Source organism: Lithobates pipiens, unplaced genomic scaffold (genome assembly GCF_037356315.1).
Source record: "Lithobates pipiens isolate NorthernLeopardFrog02 unplaced genomic scaffold, aLitPip1_a1.2 Scaffold_25, whole genome shotgun sequence".
Taxonomy (NCBI): domain Eukaryota; kingdom Metazoa; phylum Chordata; class Amphibia; order Anura; family Ranidae; genus Lithobates; species Lithobates pipiens.
Window position 1 is genome coordinate 107,224,555 of NW_027507787.1, and position 23,126 is coordinate 107,247,680.

The following is a 23,126-nucleotide window of genomic DNA, read 5'->3' on the forward strand; positions in this document are numbered from 1 at the left end:
CAGACCAATTTTCAGCTTTCAGCGCTGATGCACTTTGAGTGACAATTACGCGGTCATATAACACTGTACCCAAATGAAATTTTTATCATTTTTTTCCCACAAATAGAGCTTTCTTTTGGTGGTATTTAGTTACAGCTCGGAGTTTTATTTTTTGCTAAACAAACAAAAAAAGATGCAAAAAAAAAAAAATCATGTTTTAATAGTTTGTTATAAAATTTTGCAAACGGGTCATTTTTCTCCTTCATTGAAGTGCGCTGATTAGGCGGCACTGATAGGCTGCATTGGTGGGCACTGATGGGCTGCATTGGTGGGCACTGATGGGCTGCATTGGTGGGCACTGATAGGCTGCACTGGTGGGCACTGATAGGCATAGTTAAGGCGGCACTAATAGGCACAGATAAGGCGGCACCGATGGGCACAGATAAGGCGGCACTGATGGGCAAAGATGGGCACAGATAAGATGGCACGGATGGGTGGCACGGATAAGTGGCACGGATGGGTGGCACGGATGGGCACTGATAGGTACCACAGATAGATGGGACTGATGGGCACTGATAGGTGGCACTGATAGGTGGCTCTGATAGGTGGCACTGCTGGGCACTGATGGGCGGCACTGCTGGGCACTGATGGGCGGCACTGCTGGGCACTGATGGGCGGCACTGGGGTGCAGCACCTTTGAGGCAGATTTTGGGTGGCACTGTGGGTGGCACTGCTGGGTGGCACTGTGGGTGGCACTGTGGGCACTGCTGGGTGGCACTGTGGGCACTGCTGGGTGGCACTGTGGGCACTATGGGCACTGCTGGGTGGCACTGACAGGGGGGCACTTACTTTATTTCAGGATGGCACTGCGGGTGGCAGGTGGGCACTGGCAGGGGGCAGGTGTCCGTTTAAATTGCTGGCCGTGATCGGGACTGATGTCCCGAACACGGCCGCCGGCGATCAGCTTTTTTTTTTTCTCCTCGCGCTGTCAGCGCGAGGAGGAATACTAGCCGATTACCGACTCCGTTTTATCACATGATCAGCTGTCATTGGCTGACAGCTGATCACGTGATAAGGGGTCGGGATCGACCCCTTACACGGATCGGTGATCAGGCGAGTCTCACGGACTCGCCGATCACAGAGCGCACCGCACGCGCCCCTCAGGGGGCGCAGGCCGCTCGTAACCGGGACTACGTCAATAGACGTAGTCCCGGAAATGTGGGTCCGCGCTATTGCCGTCATTTTGCAATAGCGCGGATCCCAAGTGGTTAATCAGCGATTGCCCTTTTAATTTATAGCCTATACTGTATATGGTATATACATTCGCTCGTTTCTAACTACAATCAGGCACTTTGATTACTGGGGAGGCGGTGACACCCACACAGCGACGCCCCGCTGGTGGATTCAGCTGAGGACACCTCCCAAAAAATGGCCATGTATCGATCTCTGGATATACATTACAGTAAACAGACTATAACAACCAAAAAGATGGCCGCTTAGACCTCCGGCGACAATTTCAACAGCAAAATGGCCGCCGACATAGAAACATGCTGTAACAACCAAAAAGATGGCCGCCGGCATACTTCCGGCGACAATGTAACCCGCAAAATGGCCGCCGGGATACTTCCGGGTCTTCCCCAAAATGGCCACCGTATTAGCAATCATTGTCTCTATTTAAGGACACTTCCCTGTACACTAGTCATCCCCTGATGAAGTCACGTGACGAACACACGTCGGGACGCTACCGGAAGTGACGCAATCGAGCTCGAGGCTCGTTTATGCCTTGCACCTCTATATGTTTGTGAGTATTTTATTCAGTATTTAAATAAAATTCAAACTTTGTTCAAACCTACTACACTATGGGGCTCCCCTCTTCCTTATCTGCTTAACCCTCACATAAATCTACCGCTGAGGCAACCTAACAACCCCCCCCCCATGCTGAGTATCGCTGAGCGTCCATTTGAGGAGATCAACACGGCGCAATAGGCAGGAGACGTCAGGTCTTTGGGGCCACAAGAATAGGACCTCGAGGGATAAGGATTACCAGGAACCCTGAGGATACATATGTCAAACGCTGTTACCTTACAGCTGTAAGGTAAGGGGACATCCATACCCTGAGCACACAGGACAACGTGGGATATAGTCACCATCACCAACACAATCACCGATTGCATCGTTATCTTATAGTGCACAAAAAAAATCGAATACCAGCACCATATGCGTTTCTGTTGCATGCGATTTTGGATATAATCGCCACCAGTTGTTGCACATCTTGAATGGACACTAACCTGATATATGTGATTGTGCAACCCCTTTAACTATATTTATTGGTTTATATAGTTTTAAATCACTGTGCACATTCACTGCGATTTTATTTTATTTTTATTTCTTTAAGAGATCTTATCTCTTTGTGGTTTTTTACACGTTTTATCCTTTGTTTTATGTCGCACGTTTATATAAGTTAACCGCACCCACACGATTCAGCATATGGTATAAAGACATTTATACGCATTTATCTACAATAATTCTTGGCACTGGCACTGTATGCGATTTCTTAGTCACTATTAAGTTCTTTTTACATAATCCTGGTTTTTAGTGACTTTTTGTATGTATATTGGTTTTTATTTTATGGTGTAGTAGACATTTTTTCAACGTTAAGCACTGACACTGTTTATGCGATTTTCTGTTAATCGCATTAAGAATCACTATTTTATTTTGTTGATTATTTATATTTTATTTTGTTGATTATTTATGTATTATGATATTCACATTGTGACGTAGAGGACACTTACACAGATTTATTCACACTTTAGCATAATTTTTTATGTCACTTTGCCAATTCTGGCCTCCTATATATCACCCTTTCTAGTCTGGGTGACAGCACACCTATTCTTTTAATTACTGTGATGCGGACATAACCTATTACATTTTCAAGTTAATATCTACCTATCCAGTACTGCGCAACACTACTTTCCATATATTTTTTCATCCTGTAAAGGGGGTTCAAGTACCCCATTTTCAGTGTATGCAGCGGTACAATAATTAGATTGTCGTTCCCTTTCCTGATTAGGCGCAGGAATAACCCCCTAACACCTTGGATGGGGGCTGAGGCTGCCTCCACAGTGCGGGAATGCAGGCACGGGCGGCGTTCAGGAGTTGCCTCGTGAGGGTTTTTTTGTATTTTCGAACAGGCTGTTTGGTCAAGTGTAGAAGGCACGCTGCTGGGTTGTCTGCGATATCTACATTTCTGAGAGTTTTTATCGTCCCGGTCACCTCCACCCAAAAGTTCCTCAAGGCCGGGCATGCCCAGAAAATGTGTCCCATGGTCCCCGTATCTGAATTGCACCTCCAACAAACATCCGGAATCGATGTATTCATTTTATTCAGAAGGTATGGGACTCTATACCAGCGTGAGACTATCATGTATCCTGATTCTTGATATTGGTTTGCGATGGAAGCTTTATGTACTAAGGTCAGGATCTTCCCTATCTGTTGTGGGGTAAATGTGATGCCTAAGTCCCTCTCCCATTTGTGGATAAATGGTGGGGTCGACTCCTCCTCCTGACTACTCAATAGGTTGTACAGGAGGGAGAGGGTGTGTCGCACAGGTTCCCTTTTGTGACAGATGGATTCATAGGGCGTCAGGACTCTAGGAGTGTAGGGGGCCCTTTGTATGGACAGAAGAAAGGGACAAAGTTGATAAGCACTAAAAAAGTCAAGCGGAGGGTCAGAAAGCTCGGCGACAGTTTGCGTGGTCGGGAGCCCTCCCGAGGGCAACACCTCTCCCAGACGCTGTTTCCCCACCACTGTCAACTGTCGCAGTTTCTTGTTGGTAAATCCCGGTGGGAAGTCTGGATTACTTATAACCGCAGTCATTGGTGACGGCAGGGGAGCAATGTGTGTGCAGCGGAACAACCTCCGCACAACAGCCAACGTAGCTCCCACTACGGGGTGATCTCTGAGGTCTTTTGGTAGGGAGGACAGGAGCCACGGGGAGGTCAATATGGGAATGGATCTATCCTCAATCTCCAACTCCACCCACTGCTTGTGTGGGCCATTACAATGCCAATCAACAACTCTCGCTAGCAGAGTCGCTCTGTAGTATTGTCTCAGATCTGGGAGACCCAGACCCCCTTGTCCTTTGGTCTGGCAAGCAATTGCAAACAGGCTCTGGGCGGTTTGCGCGCCCAAATAAAGTCCAGGAGCAGCACCTGCAGTTGTCTGAATAAAATTGGGGTAACCGGATCGGTAATGTCTGGAACAAGTATAAGATCCGCGGGAGGGCCGTCATTTTGAATGCATTACAGCGCCCGAACCAGGTCAGTGTTAAAGCATTCCAGTTTCCCAAATCAGATTTCAGTCTATTCAGGAGAGGGACAAAATTAAGCGGGTACAATTGCGCCAAATCCGCTGCGATGTCAACGGCCAGGTAACGTATAGATTTTTCGGCTCAGTAGAATGGAAAAGCGAAGCGCAGCCTCTTGGCCTCACCATCCGGGACCGATATATTCAATACAGCCGACTTGGCGCAATTGATTTTATAGTTTGATAGGCTGCCGTATCGCCGGAGAGCCGCGAGTATATTGGGAAGCGAAATGTGTGGATTGGAGACGAAAAAAATTAGATCGTCAGCGTACGCCGCAATTTTGTGGTGTGCCGAGGGTTTGGATATGCCAGTAATATTCGGGTCATTCCGAACGTGACAGATAAGTGGTTCCAGTGTCAGAATAAAAATTAGGGGAGACAGAGGGCACCCCTGCCTCGTCCCATTAGTGATGGGGAAAGAGTCCGAGCACCACTCGTTCACCCGTACCGCTGCCGACGGCGTGGAGTAAAGCGACATTACCCAGCTCATCATGTTGGGGCCAAGACCTATATGTTCCAGGGTGGCCTGCATAAAGTGCCAGGCCACCCTGTCAAAGGCCTTCTCCGCGTCCGTTGACAACGTAAGCAAGGGCCTTCCCTGTACATGCGCCGCATGGATTACATTGAGGACTCGGGCCGTATTGTCTCTAGCTTCTGACTTATTTTTCATTTTTTTGCTTGTTTCCCAAGGTGACCATCTTGGCGTTTGTCAAGGGGGTTGAAAGTGCCTGAAGAGATTGCCTACGGGCACATCACCCTGAAAGCACCCGATCTTGTTTGATGTTGGAGGCTAAGAAGAGTCGGGCCTTGTTAGTACCTGGATGGGAGACCACCAGGGAATACCAGGTGTCGTAGACTTCTTTTTATGTTGTTGGCGTTGGCCTGTTTTTTTTTCGCTTGTTTCCCAAAGTGACCATCTTGGTGTTTGTCAAGAGGGTTGAGAGTGCCTGAAGAGTTTGCCTATGGCCACATCACTCTGAAAGCACCCAATCTCGTCTGATCTTGGAAGCTAAGAAGAGTCAGGCCTGGTTAGTACCTGGATGGGAGACCACCTGGGAATTCCAGTTATTGTAGGCTTCTTTTTATGTTGTTGGCATTGATTCGTTTTTTTTTTCGCTTGTTTCCTAAGGTGACCATCTTGGCATTTGTCAAGAGGGTTGAGAGTGCCCAAAGAGATCGCTTACAGCAGCATCACCCTGAAAGAGCCCTATCTCTTCTCTTCTCTGAGGCTAAGAAGGGTTGGGCCTAGTTAGTACCTGGATGGAAGATGGCATTGGAATACCAGGTGCCGTATTCTTCTTTTTATGTTGACATTGACCTGTATTTTTTTCGTTTGTATCTCAAGGTGACTATCTTGGCATTTGTCAAGAGGGTTGAGAGTGCCCAAAGAGATTGCCTATGGGCACATAACCCTGAAAGCGCTCGATTGCCTCTGATCTCAGAGGCTAAACAGGGTTGGGCCTTGCTAGTACCTGGATTGGAGACCACCTGGGAATACTAGGTACTGTAGGCTTCTTTTTATGTTGTTGTCCTTCACCTGTTTTTTTTCCACTTTTTTCCCAAGGTGACCATCTTGGCGTTTGTCAGGAGGGTTGAGAGTGCCGGAAGAGATCACCTACGGCCCCATCAACCTGAAAGCGCCCAATCTCGTCTGATCTCGGAGGCTAAACAGTGTCGGGCCTGGTTAGTACCTGGATGGGAGATCGCCTGGGAATTCCAGGTGCCATAGGCTTCTTTTTATGTTGTTGGCTTTGACCTGTTTTTTTCGCTTGTTTCTCAAGGCGACCATCTTGGCGTTTGTCAAGAGGGTTGGGCGTGTCTTGAAGAGAACGCTTACGGCCACATCAACCTGAAAGCACCCGATCTCATCTGATTTCAGAGGCTAAGCAGCGTCAGGCCTGGTTAGTACCTGGAGGGGAGACTGTCTGGGAAGACCAGGTGCCATAGAAGGATCTGGCCTGGTTAGTGTCTTGATTGAGAGATCGCCTGGGAATACCGGATGCCGTAGGCTTCTTTTTATGTCGTTGGCTTTGACCTGTTTTTTTTTTTAGCTTGTTTCCCAAGGTGACCATCTTGGCCTTTGTCAAGAGGCTTCAGAGTGCCCAAAGAGAGTGCCTACGGCCATATCACCCAATCTCATCTGACCTCGGAGGCTAAGCAGCAATGCGCCTGGTTAGTACCTGGATGGGAGACAGCCTGGGAATACCAGGTGCCGCAGGCTTCTCATTATGTTGTCGGCGTTTACCTGTTTTGTTTCCCAAGGTGACCATCTTGGCATTTATCAAGAGGGTTGAGAGTGCACAAAGAAACTGCCTACGGGCACAACACCCTGAAAGCGCCCCATCTCGTCTGGTCTCAGAGGCTAAGCAGGGTTGGGCCTGGTTTGTACCTGGATGGGAGACCGCCTGGGTCTTCCAGATGCCGCAGGCTTCTTTTTATGTTGTTGGTGTTGACCTGTTTTTTTCGCTTGTTTCCCAAGGTGACCATCTTGGCATTTGTCAAGAGGGTTGAGAGTGCCCAAAGAGTTCGCTTACAGCAGCATCACCCTGAAAGAGCCCTATCTCTTCTCATCTCTGAGGCTAAGAAGGGTTGGGCCTAGTTAGTCCCTGGATGGGAGATGGCTTTGGAATACCAGGTGCCATACTCTTCTTTTTATGTTGTTGACATTGACCTGTTTTTTTTCCGCTTGTTTCCCAAGGTGACTATCTTGGCATTTGTCAAGAGGGTTGAGAGTGCCCAAAGAGATTGCCTATGGGCACATAAGCCTGAAAGCGCCCGATCTCCTCTGATCTCAGAGGCTAAACAGGGTCGGGCCTTGCTAGTACCTGGATTGGAGACCACCTGGGAATACTAGGTGCTGTAGGCTTCTTTTTATGTTGTTGGCGTTGACTTGTTTTTTTTTTTTTTGTTTGTTTACCAAGGTGACCATCTTGGTGTTTGTCAAGAGGGTTGAGAGTGCCTGAAGAGCTTGCCTATGGCCACATAACCCTGAAAGCACCAGATCTCGTCTGATCTCAGAGACTAAACAGGGTCGGGCCTTGTTAATACCTGGATGGGAGACCACCAGGGAATACTAGGTGCTGTAGACTTCTTCTTATGTTGTTGGCGTTGACTTGTTTTTTTTGTTTGTTTCCCAAGGTAACCAACTTGGCATTAGTCAAGAGGGTTGAGAGTGCCTGAAGAAATCTCCTACGGCCAGATCACCCTGAAAGAGCCCAATCTCATCTGATCTCAGAGGCTAAGCAGGGTTGGGACCAGTTTAGTACCTGGATGGGAGACCGCCTGGGATTTCCAGATGCCGTAGGCTTCTTTTTATGTTGTTGCCGTTGACCTATTTTTTTCCGCTTGTTCCCAAGGTGACCATCTTGGCGTTTGTCAAGAGAGTTAAGAGTGCCTGAAGATATTGGCTACGGCCACATCACCCTGAATCTGTTCAATCTCGTCTGATCTTGGAGGCTAAGCAGGGTCGGGCCTGGTTAATGCCTGGATGGGATATGTCGTAGGCTTCCGTTTTTTTTTTAAATATAATTTTTTCTCCAAACAGGGGAAGACGGTCCCCCCAGTACATAATGCAAGAGAGAAATACAGAGCAAAAAGCAGCTGATCAATACTTGATACAGGTATATTCGCAACTGTGAGTCTGCCTTCCATCAATCACAATGATTCGAGGCACGGATAAAGTACTGTACCAAGATCCAGGGTCACACAAACCCCAGGTCCCTCCGGCATAATCCATCCAGAGGGGGGTGTGGGGCCGTCATTCCCAATTTTCCACTTTTTCCAAAAGAGAGAGGGGGTGGAGGGGGTGAGAGATAGGGGAGGAAGGCAGAAAAGAGAAGGGGTGAAAGATCAGGAAAGGAGAAGAGGGGACGAGACACGATGGCAGCCACTGTCCAAGGGGCCAGTCAAGGAAAGCTCAGAGCACTAAGGCGATAGCAGGCGACATCCTTCCAGCGAGAATATAAAGGTATTGCAGATGTCCCAGGTTTGTTTAAAAAATTCTTGTTTACCTTGTGATGTGAGGATCAAGTCCTCCATTTTTTTTATGTCCTCTATTTTCCTAAGCCAGTGAGTAATGAAAGGGGAGGAACATTTTTTTTAATAGAGAGGGATGCAGGATTTCGCCGCATTTATCACACGCCGTAAAATAGATTTTTTTGTACTTCTTAATGGAATCTGTGAATGGTGCAAGAGAAAGAATGCAGCCTCTTCCTGGATGGAGAAGTCTGTGAATTTTTGTGTTATGCATCGGATCTCTGTCCAGAAGTCCACGAAGCTGGGGCAGGACCAAAAAAATGTGGAGCAATGTGCCCTCTTCTTCTCCACACCTCCAGCATATGTTCGAGGAAGAGGGGAAACATTTCTGCAGCTTTGATGGTGTCAAATACCCCCTGGTGAGAAGTTTAAAATTAGTCTCCTGTATCTTCGTGCACAGTGAGGTTTTGAGATCCAAAGTGATAATGCGTTGTCTCTGTGCTGGGGAAAACGAGCAATTAAGGTCCTTTTCCCAGTTGGACAGACAGGTTAAGTGTGGGTAATCTGTTTGAGAGAGAATGTGGGCCAAAGGGCCTTCACTTCTACATAGAGTCTTAAACTCCGTCTGAGGGCGGGCGAACGTTTGAGGATTGGGGATGGAATGGAGAAAATGATGTCGTTGCGCCGCTCTCCAAAAAGGCAGTTGTAAAAGCCCTGTCAGATCTGTTAGGGTTGAGAAAGAAGGCCATTTTCCATCAATGACGAATTTAGACGCATTGTCTAGGTTGGAATTTCTAAGTGGGTCCCCGGTTCAAAGTTCGGATGGTCACGTATGGGAAATAGGGAGGAAGACAAAGACGTGAGTGTGTCTTGGGTAGCGATCAGGTGGCTGACTTTCAACTAAGCCCCTATAGTGGGATGTGACGTCAATTCTGTGGGTAAATCCTTATAGCACCACATGGCGCTTCTTAGCGGAATTTGGGAGTGAGCTTAGAAAGTTTGTTTCGATTCCAGTCCAATACACGCCCCAGATGGGAGGCCAGGTAGTAGCGTCGCAAGTCAGGGAGAACCAACCCTCCCTGTTGTTTAGACAATGTCAGCTGTGACCGCTTAAATCTGGGATTTTTGTGGGCCCAGTTAAATTGAGTGAGCAAGGATTGAGCTTGCTTAAAAAACGGGACTGGAATCTGGATCGGGAGAACTTGGAAAAGATAGGTAACTTTAGGGAGTATGTTCATTTTAATGAGATTGCATCTCCTGAACCAGGAATGCTTTATGGACCAGGGTAAGCACCTTAATGGTGTTGTCCCTATCTTCCCTGGTGGGAATAAAACCTAACTGGTCAATATGTATAAGGGACTGCAAGTGATGTGCCAATCACGTGGAGAGGATTTTAGAGAATAGTTTTAGGACCGAATTTAGAAGGGGAAATGGGTCTGTAGCTCCCACATAGGTCCGGGTCTTTGCCCTCCTTAGGTATCAACGAGATGTGGGCTCCAAGGGTATCCTCAGGAAAATCCCCATTCGAGCTCAGAGTATTAAATAAATTCACCAAGCGCGGGCCGAGAATAGGGAGGAAGGTCTTATAGTATTGTGCGGTATATCCATCAGGGCCCGGAGCCTTACCCACCTTCGGAGGTCCCACGGCCGTCTGGACTACTTCCAGTGTGATCGGGTCCTCCAAGTACTCCCGTGATTCCGATGAGAGGGTTGGTAGACCAGAACCGGTTACATATCTGTTTATATTGTCCTGTCCAGACCCTGAATCGGGCAGGTTGTAGAGATCAGAGTAACATTTTTCAAAGTCTTCGGCTATTTGGGTTGGGGTAGAGGCCCTCTGGCCATTCTCATCTATCAACTGTGGTATGTAAGAGGCTGATTTCAACTCCTTTACCGACCTGGCTAAGATTTTTCCGCATTCGTCCCCTGACTCTTACGTCAGTTTACGACAAAACTGGAGTGCCGCTTTGGGAGAAGGTCAGCAATCTGGGTACGGAGTGTCCCCAATTCAATCTCTAAGGTCCGTGAGGGGCCATGTTTATGTTTCGCTTTCACAGAGGCAAGTTCACGAAACAGATTAGCAAGCTGTTCCTTCCGTGTTCGTTTGATGCGCGCCCCGTGCCTGATAAGTACCCTGCGGAGTACTGACTTGTGAGCCTCCCAAATTATCCCCGGGTCGCAGTCCTGCGTTTAGTTTTCTTGGAAATAAAGGTCCAATTCCCTGGTCACATCTGCTAAAACTTTCGGTATCTGGAGGAGGCTCTCATTAAGGCGCCAGAATAGAGACCTAGGTGAGGGGTTCCTAGAGAGGGTGTAGGTAAGGGCTACAGGAGCGTGGTTGGACCAAGTAATATGGCCGATGGAGGAAGAGCTCACCAAGTGCAGTTGGTCATGTGGAATCAACAAGAAGTCTATCCTCAAGTATGATTTGTGAGGGGAAGAGCAAAAAGAGTAGTCCCTTTCCCCAGAGTGTTGCAGACGCCAGACATCAACTAATTGGTCATTCAGTAAACACTTAGTAATCCGCTTTCTAGAGGAAATGAGGAGCGAGGAGCAAGAGGCAGAAGTGTCAACCGATGGCGAAAGTTGACATTAAAGTCCCCACCTAATATCAACTGGCCCTCCCGAAAGTCACATAATCTGTGCAGGGTAGTTCTGAGGAACGTGTCTTGGTGATCATTGGCAAATGTAAAAAGGCGCTCTCCAATGTGGCCCCTAAGAAAAAGATATCGGCCCCCAGGGTCCACCAGAGAATCCTGGAGAACCCAGGGGAGCCTGCTAGAGATCAGAATTGAGACTCCCTTGGTCTTAGAGGAGGGGTTAGTAGAGTGGAGGTCTTCAGTTCACACAGGAGGATCCACCGTTTTTCAGGGGAGTTCAGTCCCTTAACGTTTAGAGAGGTGACCTTGACTGAGTCTGCCATCGCTCCTCGGGGAGGGGGAGGGGGACATCAGAGAAAAGCAAAAAAAGTTGAACCAAGGTAGGTTTTGGGTAGGTAATGGATGGCGGGACCTAAGGGGGAGAAAGGAAGGGCAAATGGAAGGAAAGGTAAGGGGAAAAAGAGGCCGGGCACCTCAACCCCAGGGGGAGAGGGAAATTAAGGGTTGTCCGCACTTAACAGTACAGGAAGGGTATACTAAAACAGCACAATTATGCTATAGTGCTTACCAGATGTACACTGGGTTTAAAGCGCTGTCCTACTTGGGTTGGTGGGTAGACAGGTCGGAGAGGGAGCCCCCGAATCCTAGTCCCCCCAGTGCCGGCAGTGGTAAATGTCACATCTGATACCGGTATGCAAATAAAAGACAATCAGTAACATCATAGAACCAAAAAACAATAGTATAATCAAAACAGAGGTAGAGCATATAAGTGTCCGCACTGAGGGGTCTCCTCGGCTCGCCCTAAATGTAGGCATGCATGAGGGAGCCCGTCACAACAGAAAAGGCTTCACAGAATGGGATCCACCACCCCCCGTCCCATACCCCAAAAGTACATGCAGTCCCCGAACAAATGCATTTCTCCCTTTGGCAGATTGTCCTCTCCTTACCCCCTCTCACCCGTCCACGCCCCGGGGGGAAATGGGTCAGGGAAGGGGGGAAAAGGGGGGGGGAAGGGGGAAAGGGGGAGGGAAAGGAGGGTAGGGAAGGGTGGGAAAGGGGGGGAGGGAGGGGGGAGACACGGGAGAGGGGACAAACATGCAGAAATGTCAAGTCCTTTAGCACACTCCCACCAGCAACCACCCGGACCCCATAAATTTCAACTCCTCCCCTTCATGGTCACTACATCAAGATGAAAGAGGAGCAGCCCTGGTCGGTGCATGGAAAATCCGGCAGGCAAGGGGCTGGGGCCACCATCCCTCCATCCAACGGGAGACTTCACCCGAGCAGCAGTCCTGGGGCCCGCCAATTAGTGTCTCTCCTGCATCGCCATCGGGGGTGGCTGTGTAGAGCATCCAGAGGGAGGCTGGGACCGCCCAAACAGTAAGGGGTAAATCCTACAGGGGGGTCCAGAGTCACACTGGAGGGAAGCAGTGTCTCGTACCAATAGGCTCAATAAATAAGTCATCCAGGGTCCCCGAAAGCTGCAGAAGGCAATGTCGGCAAAGAGAAGGTGGGGGCCAGAGGGGGGGGACGAGGGGCGCAACCAGTGGGAGGGGACACATATGCGGGAATGTCAAGCCCTTCCAGTACAGGCATCACTCAGACCCCCCAAAGTGCAACTCTCCCTCTAAGGTCAAGACTCCAGAAGGGAAGATGAGCCGCCCTGTTCTGTACATGAAAGAACCTGCTGCCAAGGGGTTGGGGCCGTCATCCCTTCCTCCAATGGGAGATGCCACCGGCATGACAGCCCTGTGTCCTGTCAAGTGGTGCCCCTCCGACAATGTCATCGGGGTATGTGTGGAGCATCCAGGGGGAGGCAGCGACCACCCAAACAGTGAGGGGTAAAGCCTCCAAGGGGGACCGGTGTCAGACAGGAGGATAGCGGTGTCTTGTACAAGTTGGTTAATTAGACAAGTCATCCAGTGTGTTCTTGTGAGCAGCGGAAGGAAAGGTCGGTAAGGATTATGAATGGGTGGGGGCCAGGGAGTGCATAAAACTGCCACCAGATGACCGGGGCAGAGAGGGCAAGGGCATGAAAGTCAGATCTGGTAGGTGGGGGCGGGGGTGAGGAGTGTCCCTCATATTACTCACGTTGGTCATACCTTGAAGCTGAGCGCTCTGCATACCCAGGACGTTCTTCTGTATAATCTAGCCTATCTATATACATTAGCCTGTATTTTGTACACATTAGCCTGTCTGTATCAACTAGCCGGTCCTCTGTATACACTAGTCCGTCTGTATACACTAGTGTATACAGATAGGCTAGATTATAAAGAAGAACGTCCTGGGTATGCAGAGATGGAGCCTAGGGTATACAGAGAGAGAGGCTAGAGTATGCATACTTGCTAGTGTATACAGACGGACTAGTGTATACAGAAGACCGGCTAGTTTATATAGAGAGGCTAATGTGTGCAAAAGACAGGCTAGTGTATACAAATAGGCTAGATTATAGAGAACATCTTGGGTATGCAGAGATGGAGGCTAGGGTATACAGAGAGAGAGGCTGGGTTACACAGAGAGGCTGGTGTATGCAGACTTGCTAGTGTATACAGACGGACTAGTGTATACAGAGAGGATTGGTTATACAGAGAGCTAATGAATAAAGAGCAGCTAGTGTATACAAAAGACATCCAAGGGTATACAGAGAGACTCATGTATGCAGAAGACCGGCTAATTTATACAGAGAGGCTAAAGTGTACAAACACAGGCTAGTTTATACAGATAGGCTAGATTATACAGAAGAACGTCCTGGGTTTGCAGAGATGGAGGCTAGGGTATACAGAGAGAGAGAGGCTGGGTTACACAGAGAGGCAGGAGTATGCAGACTAATAAAGTCATTGACTGATAGACGTTAAGTAATTGGCCGTTATTGGTTTGGCAGTACATGGTATATTTTGATGTAAGATAGTTTTATTCTCTACTTATAGCCGAGTTTTAGACGACTTTATTATTAGCATTATTCGCATTATTCATATTTATTATGCAGAGTGTAAGTATTGCAGTGAGACGATATTGCTTTTGAAAGATTTGTATAATAGCATTGTTAGCAGACCAATGGGACAATTTACAAGGCTTAATATTGCAGATCGTAATTTAACAGGAAACAGATCCAAAGTAGTTGCAGTAGCTTCATAAAACTGAGAAATCGTTGCATTACTCTAAATTTAAAAATTGTTCCGGTAGCACTGAGAAGACGATATTAGATGAGTGATCTACACATTTCGTTTACTATTGCAGAGAGATACCGGCTAAATGTTAATATCTTAATATATGCTGCGTGTAAGGTAGAAATAAGATTGTTTTGTTTGAGTTGGTTTACAAGGATTTAGAGATAGTAATCTGTTTATTCTAATAATAAATATAGCAAAATAACTCAGATTAATATTGAGACAGTATATACAGGTCGGGTTTAAGTGGAAATACACGAAATAACAGCAACGACGTGTGTAGGTTTTTATCAATCAGGTTTATTACGTGTCTTTAATCATGTAGTGAATATACCCCAAATATAGCATAAGGATGAGAAAGGATAATAACTGGCAGAGGATGACATGGCAAAAAGACAAACTGCATTAGAAATGTGAATATGAATTAGAGATGAAATGTCAATCCCAATTGGTTACTTACAGGTATTAATACTGTTAATCCGGCTACGTACAGCAAAGTGTGAGCTAAGCAGCTAAATATTCTGCAATAGCAGAGATTAAGTATTGCAGTTGAAAAGAGATCGGAAGCGTTAGTTGCAGTGGCTTCAAAATGACTGAGAAATAATTTCATTACTCTAATTGTAAAAGTTATCCCGGTAGCACTGAGTGGACTGATATTAGATGAGTGATCGTTATAGTACAAATTCAGTTTCCTATAGCAGAGACATACCAGCTAAATGTGAGAAGATCAATTAAACTGTTCACGGTAGCATTGCATTACTCTTAATATGTGCAGCGTGTAAAGAAGCAATAAGATGGTTTTGTATTATCGTAAAATTAGCAGTATACGTAATAAAGGTGAGTAGGTAACCTGGATTTAGACATAGCAAACTCTACAATCTAATTTAGCAAAATTAGAACGGATAATATTGAGACAGTATTTACAAGTCGAGTTTAAGTGGATATACACAAAATATCTAGCTTACCTTTACACTGTTCAATAGAGCGTTGCAAAGTAATACCAAGGCAGAATCTCGGAATAGCAATTAGATGAGATGATTGCTGTAATCATGAAATATCAGCAACGACGTGACTAGGTTTCTATAGTTTTTCAGGATCCTTACGTGTCTTTAAGGATGAAAAAGTATAATAACTGGCAAAGTATGACATGGCAAAGAAACAAATTGCATTAGAGATGTGAGATAGACATTTTGTTTCGTACGAAGACGGGTTACACTGACTGTTTTCCGTTTCCACTGGAAAGAGAATCATATTGCATAGCGGTAGCGAGAGATGGTTGCATTACTCTTAATGTGTAAAGGTTTAAAAAGATGATTTGGTGTGAATTTTGCTTTAACGTAAAATTAGCTGTAGACATTATAACTATTGTTAGGTTTACAATGATTTAGAGATAGTTTCTCTATAATCTAATAATAATAAGTATAGCAAAACAAATTTGGAAAATATTGAGGCAGTATATATAGGTCGAGAAAAAGTGAATACACAACAGGGATCAAGGTATGGTTGCAAAGTAATATCCTCATTAAGGTAGAATGTCGGAATAGCAATGAGATTCGATATTTGCAACATAAAACGAAATATGAGCACGGCTAAAATACAGAAAAACAGTACATAATTTAAGAGTACAGTAGAATATAGTATAAATTATTTAAGATTAAATAGACTTAGCTTGAAAAAATCTAAGTTTAAATCGTTGAGTAAATTGTTGAGTAAATCGTTGAGTAAATCGTAAATTTATCAGCTAAGTTAACTCTGAGATTATGATTAATTTCACAGTTCCATTACGCGGTCCTTTTCCACTGGTATAGTCATAATGTTATATCAGTAATTGCTATCAGTAAATGTTAAAATTGTAAGACGGTTCACGGTTATGTGGAAATGATATGGATTTAAAAGCGGTACATTAATTTTCTGAAGCATATGGCAGAAAGACTGCTTACAATGCTTTTCCCACATTTTGCTGCGGTAAAAAGAAATGTTTTGTCACTGTGTTTTAACTGTGTCAGTTAAGGTGGAGAAAAAGAAGTAATACAGAAAATAGAGTCAAACAGTGGAAACTTTTATTTGCTTGTGTCATGACAGCTGATACTGGTTGAGCAATAAAACAGTTTTATTAAGATGTAAGACTAGTTTTATTCACTACATATATGCGTTTCAGAGAGTTGTATAATATAGGCGACCAATAGGACATTTAAATGGCTTAATATTGCAGGGAGGAAGTATCGCTGTTCAACGGTAAGAGATTGAAAGCTTAGCTTGAAAATGGCCGAGAAATAGTTGCCTTAGTCTAAATTTAAAGGATATGCCGGTACCAATGAGAAAGCTTATATTAGACTAGTTGATCTTTGCATTACACAAACCTATTATTATTATTATTAAGATCATAGTGCAGAGAGATACTCAGTTAATGTCAGAGATACTCGGTTAATGTCAGAAAAGCAATAAAACTGTTTACATCGTTAGCGAGCGATAGTTACATTACTCTTAGTATGTGCAGCATGTCTGGTAGCAAATGGATGGTTTTGTGAACATTTTGCATTACCTTACAATTAGTGGTAGAACTCATCGAAGTGAATAGATTTAACCGGATTTTGAGATAGTACTCTCTATTTCTAATAAGAAATAAAGCAAAATAAGTCACAATGGTGTGCCAAGACTGTCACATACTCAAAGTGACAGTTGATGTGGAGCATTACAAATATGCAAAATAGAGCAAAAGAGTACATGGTTTATTTTGGAGATATGATAGTTTTATTGCATGCTTGATGTGGATGATTAAAATCGTGTAGTGAGTATAATCTATATTTGGCATAAGAATGAAAGGCATAACATGGCCATGAGACAAACTCCATTAGAGATGTGAGCTAGATGAAATGATGAAATGGCTGTGTATAGCCCAGATTGTCTTCTGTTATCACTTAGCCTACCCTCTAAATTCACTAGCCTCTCTATATACACCAGCATGTTTACACTAGCCGGTCTTCTGCATACAATAGCCTGTCTTCGATATACACTAGCCTATGTTCTGAATACACCAGCCCGTCTTCTGTATAAACTAGCATCTCTGTATACCCCAAACTGTCTTCTGTAAACATTTGTCTCTCTTTATAGCCTGTCTAGCCTTTCTTCTGTACACACTAGCTTCTCTGTAAACACTAACCAGGCTTCTATATACAATAGCTTCACTCTATGCACTAGCCTCTCTGTATAATCTAACCTCTCTGTATACCCTAGATAGTGTTCTGCACACATTAGCCTCTCCGTAAAAGACAGCCTTTATTCTGTATTCACTAGCCTTTCTTCTGTATGCTGTAGTCTTCTATATATACTATTTATACTAGCTTCTCTGTAGCTTCTTCACCCTTGCATCTCTGTAAACACTGTGTAAACTAGCCAGTCTTATGTATACACTCGCCAACTGTATACACTAGACTCTTTGAATACACTAAACCCTCTGTATACCACAGTCTGTCTTCTGTATACACTAGACTGTAAAAACTAGCTAGAATACACCAGCCTGTCTTCTGTACCCACTAGACTCTCTGTATACACTACCCAGTCTTCTGTATACACTGTCAGCTTGGATGTATACCCAAGCCTATCTTCTGTATACACTAGTCTCTCTATATGCACTGTCCTATCTGTATACACTCGACTCTCTCTATACACTAACCTCTCTATATACACTAACATCTTTGTATATACTAGCCTATCTTTAAACTAGCCTCTCTGTGTCCCTTAGCCTCACTGTTTACTCTAGCATCTCTGTATACTCAAGCCTATCTGAATACACGAGTCTGTATTCTGTATTCACTAGCCTTTCTTCTGTATGCTGTAGTCTTCTATATATACTAGCTTCTCTTTACACCCTTGCATATCTGTAAACACTGTGTGAACTAGCCAGTATTATGTATACACTCACCGACTGTATACACTAGACTCTCTGAATACACTAAACCCTCTGTATACCACAGCCTGTCTTCTGTATACACTAGACTGTAAAAACTAGCTAGAATACACCAGCCTGTCTTCTTTACCCACTAGACTCTCTGTATGCAGTACCCAGTCTTCTGTATACACTGTCAGCTTTGATGTATACCCAAGCCTGTCTTCTGTATACACTAATTTCTCTATATGTACTGTCCTTTCTGTATACACTCGACCGTCTCTATACATTAACCTCTCTATATACACTAACATCTTTGTATATGCTAGCCTCTCTTTAAACTAGCCTCTCTGTGTACCCCAGCCTCACTGTTTACTCTAGCATCTCTGTATACTCAAGCCTATCTACATACACGAGTCTGTATTCTGTATTCACTAGCCTTTCTTCTGTATGCTGTAGTCTTCTATATATACTAGCTTCTGTTTACACCCTTGCATATCTGTTAACACTGTGTAAACTAGCCAGTCTTATGTATACACTCGCCGACTGTATACATCAGACTCTCTGAATACACTAAACCCTCTGTATACCACAGCCTGTCTTCTGTATACACTAGACTGTAAAAACTGAGTAGAATACACCAGCCTGTCTTCTGTACCCACTAGACTCCCTGTATACACTACCCAGTCTTCTGTATACACTGTCAGCTTTGATGTATACCCAAGCCTGTCTTCTGTATACGCTAGCTTCTCTATATGCACTGTCCTTTCTGTATACACTCGACTCTCTCTATACACTAACCTCTCTATATACACTAACATCTTTGTATATACTAGCCTCTCTTTAAACTAGCCTCTCTGTGTACCCCAGCCTCACTGTTTACTCTAGCATCTCTGTATACTCAAGCCTATCTACATACACGAGTCTGTATTCTGTATTCACTAGCCTTTCTTCTGTATGCTGTAGTCTTCTATATATACTAGCTTCTCTGTACACCCTAGCACTGTAAAAGTGCTAGGTTCTTGTATTACAGAAACAGAACACCAGCAATAAGGTGTATACTGTGCAGGAGGCACACAACACCCACTCTAACTTCTGCACTGCTGATGCTGCTGATATTGCAGAAATTGAACACCAGTAATAAAGGGTAGCTTCAGGTGTGTACTGTGCAGGAGGCACATAACACCCACTGTAACAGTGCTAGGCTCCCAAGCAGTAAAGACACTGTCCCTGCCTATCGTCTTCTTTCCCTGACCTGCGCTGGCGGCCTTATATAGTGTGGGGTGTGTACTAAACCCCCCTGAGCTATAATTGGCCACAGGAATCCTGCCTGTGGTGAATTGTGTCTCTCCTCACAGAGGATGTCACATCTGTTCTTATTATATAGAACCTATTATGCTCCTCGTAAACTTTTTCAATTTGGCCGAACGGCCAGACGCAAGTTGCCCCCGGTGCGGGAACATGGGGGGAGGACATGATGCACATGTTTTGGAGATGCCCAAAGTTGATCCGCTTCTGGACAGAGGTGACAGTAAACATTTACGGGTGTTTGGAACCTCCACCAGGATGGAGGCGAAGTACTGTCTCCTGGGATTAGTTGAAGGAGTTGGAAACCCGGGAAGCAGCGAGATGGCAGTTCTGAGATGCCTTTTTCAGGCAAGGAAACTGATTGCCCAACCCTTCTTACCCTCCAATAATGGCAATGACTTGTTTTTTTTCGCTTGTTTCCCAAGATGACCATATTGACGTTTGTCAAGATGGTTTAGAGTGCCCGAAGAGATCGCCTATGGCCCCATCACCTTGAAAGTGCCTGATCTTGTCTGATCTCGGAGGCTAAGCATTGTCGGGCCTGATTAGTAACTGGATGGGAGACCAGGTGCCGTAGGCTTCTTTTTATGTTGTTGGCGTTGACATGGGTTTTTTTTCCGCTTGTTTCCCAAGGTGATCATCTTGGCATTTGTCAAGAGGGCTGAGAGAGCCCAAAGAAATCTCCTACGGGCCACATCACCCTGAAAACGCCCAATCTCACCTGATCTCAGAGGCTAAGCAGGGTCCGGCCTGGATACTAACTAATTACAGGTGCCGTAGGAATCTTTTTATATTGTTGGCTTTGACCTGTTTTTCTTTTGCTTGTTTCCCAAGGTGACCATTTTAGCATCTGTCAAGAGTTTTGAGAATGTCCCGAAGCGTTCGCCTGAGGTCACATCTCCCTGAAAGCGATCTGATCTCAGAGGCTAAGCAGGGTCTGGGTCAGATGGAAGACCGCCAGGGTCTATGTTGTTGGCGTTGACCTGTTTTTTTTCACTTGTTTCCCAAGATGACCATCTTGGCATTTGTCAAGAGGGTTGAGAGTGTCTAAATAGAACACCTATGGCCACATCAACCTGAAAGCGCACAATTTCATATGATCTCGGAGGCCTAGCAGTGTACGGCCTGGTTAATACCTGTATGGGAGACCATCTGTGAATACCAGGTGCCGTAGGCTTCTTTTTATGTTGTTGGCGTTGACCTGTTTATTTTCGCTTGTTTCCCAAGGTGACCATCTTGGCGTTTAACAAGAGAGTTGAGAGTGCCCAAAGAGATCACCTACGGCCCCATCACCCTGAAAGCGCCCAATCTCATCTGATCTCGGAGGCTAAACAGTGTCGGGCCTGGTTAGTACCTGGATGGGAGACCGCCTGGGAATACCAGGCTTCTTTTTATGTTGTTGGCTTTGACCTGTTTTTTTCGTTTGTTTCTCAAGGCGACCATCTTGGCGTTTCTCAAGAGGGTTGGGCGTGTCTTGAAGAGAACGCTTACGGCTACATCACCCTGAAAGCACCCGATCTCGTCTGATTTCGGAGGCTAAGCAGCGTCAGGCCTGGTTAGTACCTGGATGGGAGACTGCCTGGGAAGACCAGGTGCCATAGAAGGATCTGGTCTGGTTAGTGTCTTGATTGGGAGATCGCCTGGGAATACCAGATGCCGTAGGATTCTTTTTATGTTGTTGGCTTTGACCTTTTTTTTTAGCTTGTTTCCCAAGGTGACCATCTTGGCCTTTGTCAAGAGGCTTCAGAGTGCCCAAAGAGAGTGCCTACGGCCAAATCACCCTGAAAGAGCCCAATCTCATCTGATCTCGGAGGCTAAGCAGCGATGGGCCTGGTTAGTACCTGGATGGGAGACAGCCAGGGAATACTAGGTGCCGTAGGCTTCTCATTATGTTGTCGGCGTTGACCTGTTTTTTTTCCCTTGTTTCCCAAGGTGACCATCTTGGCATTTGTCAAGAGGGTTGAGAGTGCACAAAGAAATTGCCTACGGGCACAACACCCTGAAACCGCCCAATATCGTTTGGTCTCAGAGGCTAAGCAGGGTTGGGCCTGGTTTGTACCTGGATGGGAGACCGCCTGGGTTTTCCAGATGCCGCAGGCTTCTTTTTATGTTGTTGGCGTTGACTTGTTTTTTTTCTTTGTTTCCCAAGGTGACCATCTTGGCGTTTGTCAAGAGGGTTGAGCGTGCCTGAAAAAATCTACTATGGCCGCATCACCCTGAAAGAGCCCAATCTCATTTGATCTCAGAGGCTAAGAAAGGTTGGGACCTGGTTAGTACCTGGATGGGAGACCGCCTGGGATTTCTCAATGCCATAGGCTTTCGTTTTGAGTTGTTGGCATTGACTTATTTTTTTATTCTTTTAAGTATAAGTAGAACAACATAAATATAACAGTCAACCATACAGCATGACCCAGGGTCACAATTACATGGTAACAAAAAATAGGCAGCCAAATAACTCTGGGTTCTCAGAGGGGAGTCCTACAGTTTCATGCAGAAAAGAGAGAAACCCCACCTCCGACATGTAGTACAGTAGAACTAGTGCAGCTCCGTTCGGACAAATGTAATCATGGAGAACAACTGGGACCACAGCGAGCCAGCTTATCATGACCTATGTGAACCAGAGTAAAATATGAGCCGGTCGTGTCCAGAACCCTGGGGTTCTTCTGGGTCCCGAAGGCTAGTAAGGAGACAAGGCATAGTCAAAAGGGAGGACGGGGGGAGAAGAGAGTGCAAAGACGGAGAGAGAGGAGGGGGGGGGATGGCGGCGGGGAAAAAAAGAAAAATAAAGACAAAAAGGGAGGGGGGGAATGCCACCCAGGGCAGACGTGGTCTACGTAGGTAAATGTTAGATGTTCAGTCGTTTTCTGGGACAGGGGCACTGCTCACCTCCCGAATGTAGTCTCGAGTACCAGTAATATACCTCCAGGGCCTCCATGTAACACTAAATGCCTCTTCAGTGTTGTGAAGGGTGGCGGTCAATTCTTCCATCCAGAGAATATGATTGACTTGGAATACTACAGCACCTTGGATGGGGGCTGAAGCTGCCTCCACAGTGTGGGAATGCACAGGCGGCGTTCAGGAGTTGCATCGTGAGGGTTTTTTTGTATTTTTGAACAGACTGTTCGGTCAAGTGTAGAAGACACGCTGCTGGGTTGTCTGTCACCTCCACCCAAAAGTTCCTCAAGGCCGGGCATGCCCAGAAAATGTGTCCCATGGTCCCCGTATCTGAATTGCACCTCCAACAAACATCCGGGATCGATCTATTCATTTTATTCAGAAGGTGTGGGACTCTATACCAGCGTGAGACTATCTTGTATCCTGATTTTTGATATTGGTTTGCAATGGAAGCTTTATGTACTAAGGTACGGATCTTCCCTATCTGTTGTGGGGTAAATGTGATGCCTAAGTCCCTCTCCCATTTGTGGATAAATGGTGGGGTCGACTCCTCCTCCTGACTACTCAATAGGTTGTACAGGAGGGAGAGGGTGTGTCACACAGGTTCCCTTTTGTGACAGATGGATTCATAGGGTGTCAGGTCTCAAGGAGTGTAGGGGGCCCTTTGTATGGCCAGAAGAAAGTGACAAAGTTGATAAGCACTAAACAAGTCAAGCGAAGAGAAAGCTCGGCGACAGTTTGCGTGGTCGGGAGCCCTCCCGAGGGCCACACCTCTCCCAGGCGCTGTTTCCCCACCACTGTCAACTGTCGCAGTTTCTTGTTGGTAAATCCCGATGGGAAGTCTGGATTACCTATAACCGGAGTCATTGGTGAAAGCAGGGGAGCAATGTGTGTGCAGCTGAACAACCTCCGCACAACAGCCAACGTAGCTCCCACTCCGGGGTGATCTCT

General features: G+C 45.8%; 6 pseudogenes; all 6 read left to right on the plus strand.

The window, feature by feature from the left end:
* Window positions 1–5,302: 5,302 nt before the first annotated feature.
* LOC143932204 (5S ribosomal RNA) lies at window positions 5,303–5,421 on the plus strand (annotated as a pseudogene).
* A 536-nt stretch (window positions 5,422–5,957) lies between these two features.
* LOC143931447 (5S ribosomal RNA) lies at window positions 5,958–6,076 on the plus strand (annotated as a pseudogene).
* Window positions 6,077–7,314: 1,238 nt separating this feature from the next.
* On the plus strand, window positions 7,315–7,433 carry LOC143931700 (5S ribosomal RNA; annotated as a pseudogene).
* Window positions 7,434–7,531: 98 nt separating this feature from the next.
* LOC143931949 (5S ribosomal RNA) lies at window positions 7,532–7,651 on the plus strand (annotated as a pseudogene).
* A 13,114-nt stretch (window positions 7,652–20,765) lies between these two features.
* On the plus strand, window positions 20,766–20,884 carry LOC143931470 (5S ribosomal RNA; annotated as a pseudogene).
* A 159-nt stretch (window positions 20,885–21,043) lies between these two features.
* Window positions 21,044–21,162, plus strand: LOC143931048 (5S ribosomal RNA; annotated as a pseudogene).
* Window positions 21,163–23,126: the final 1,964 nt, after the last annotated feature.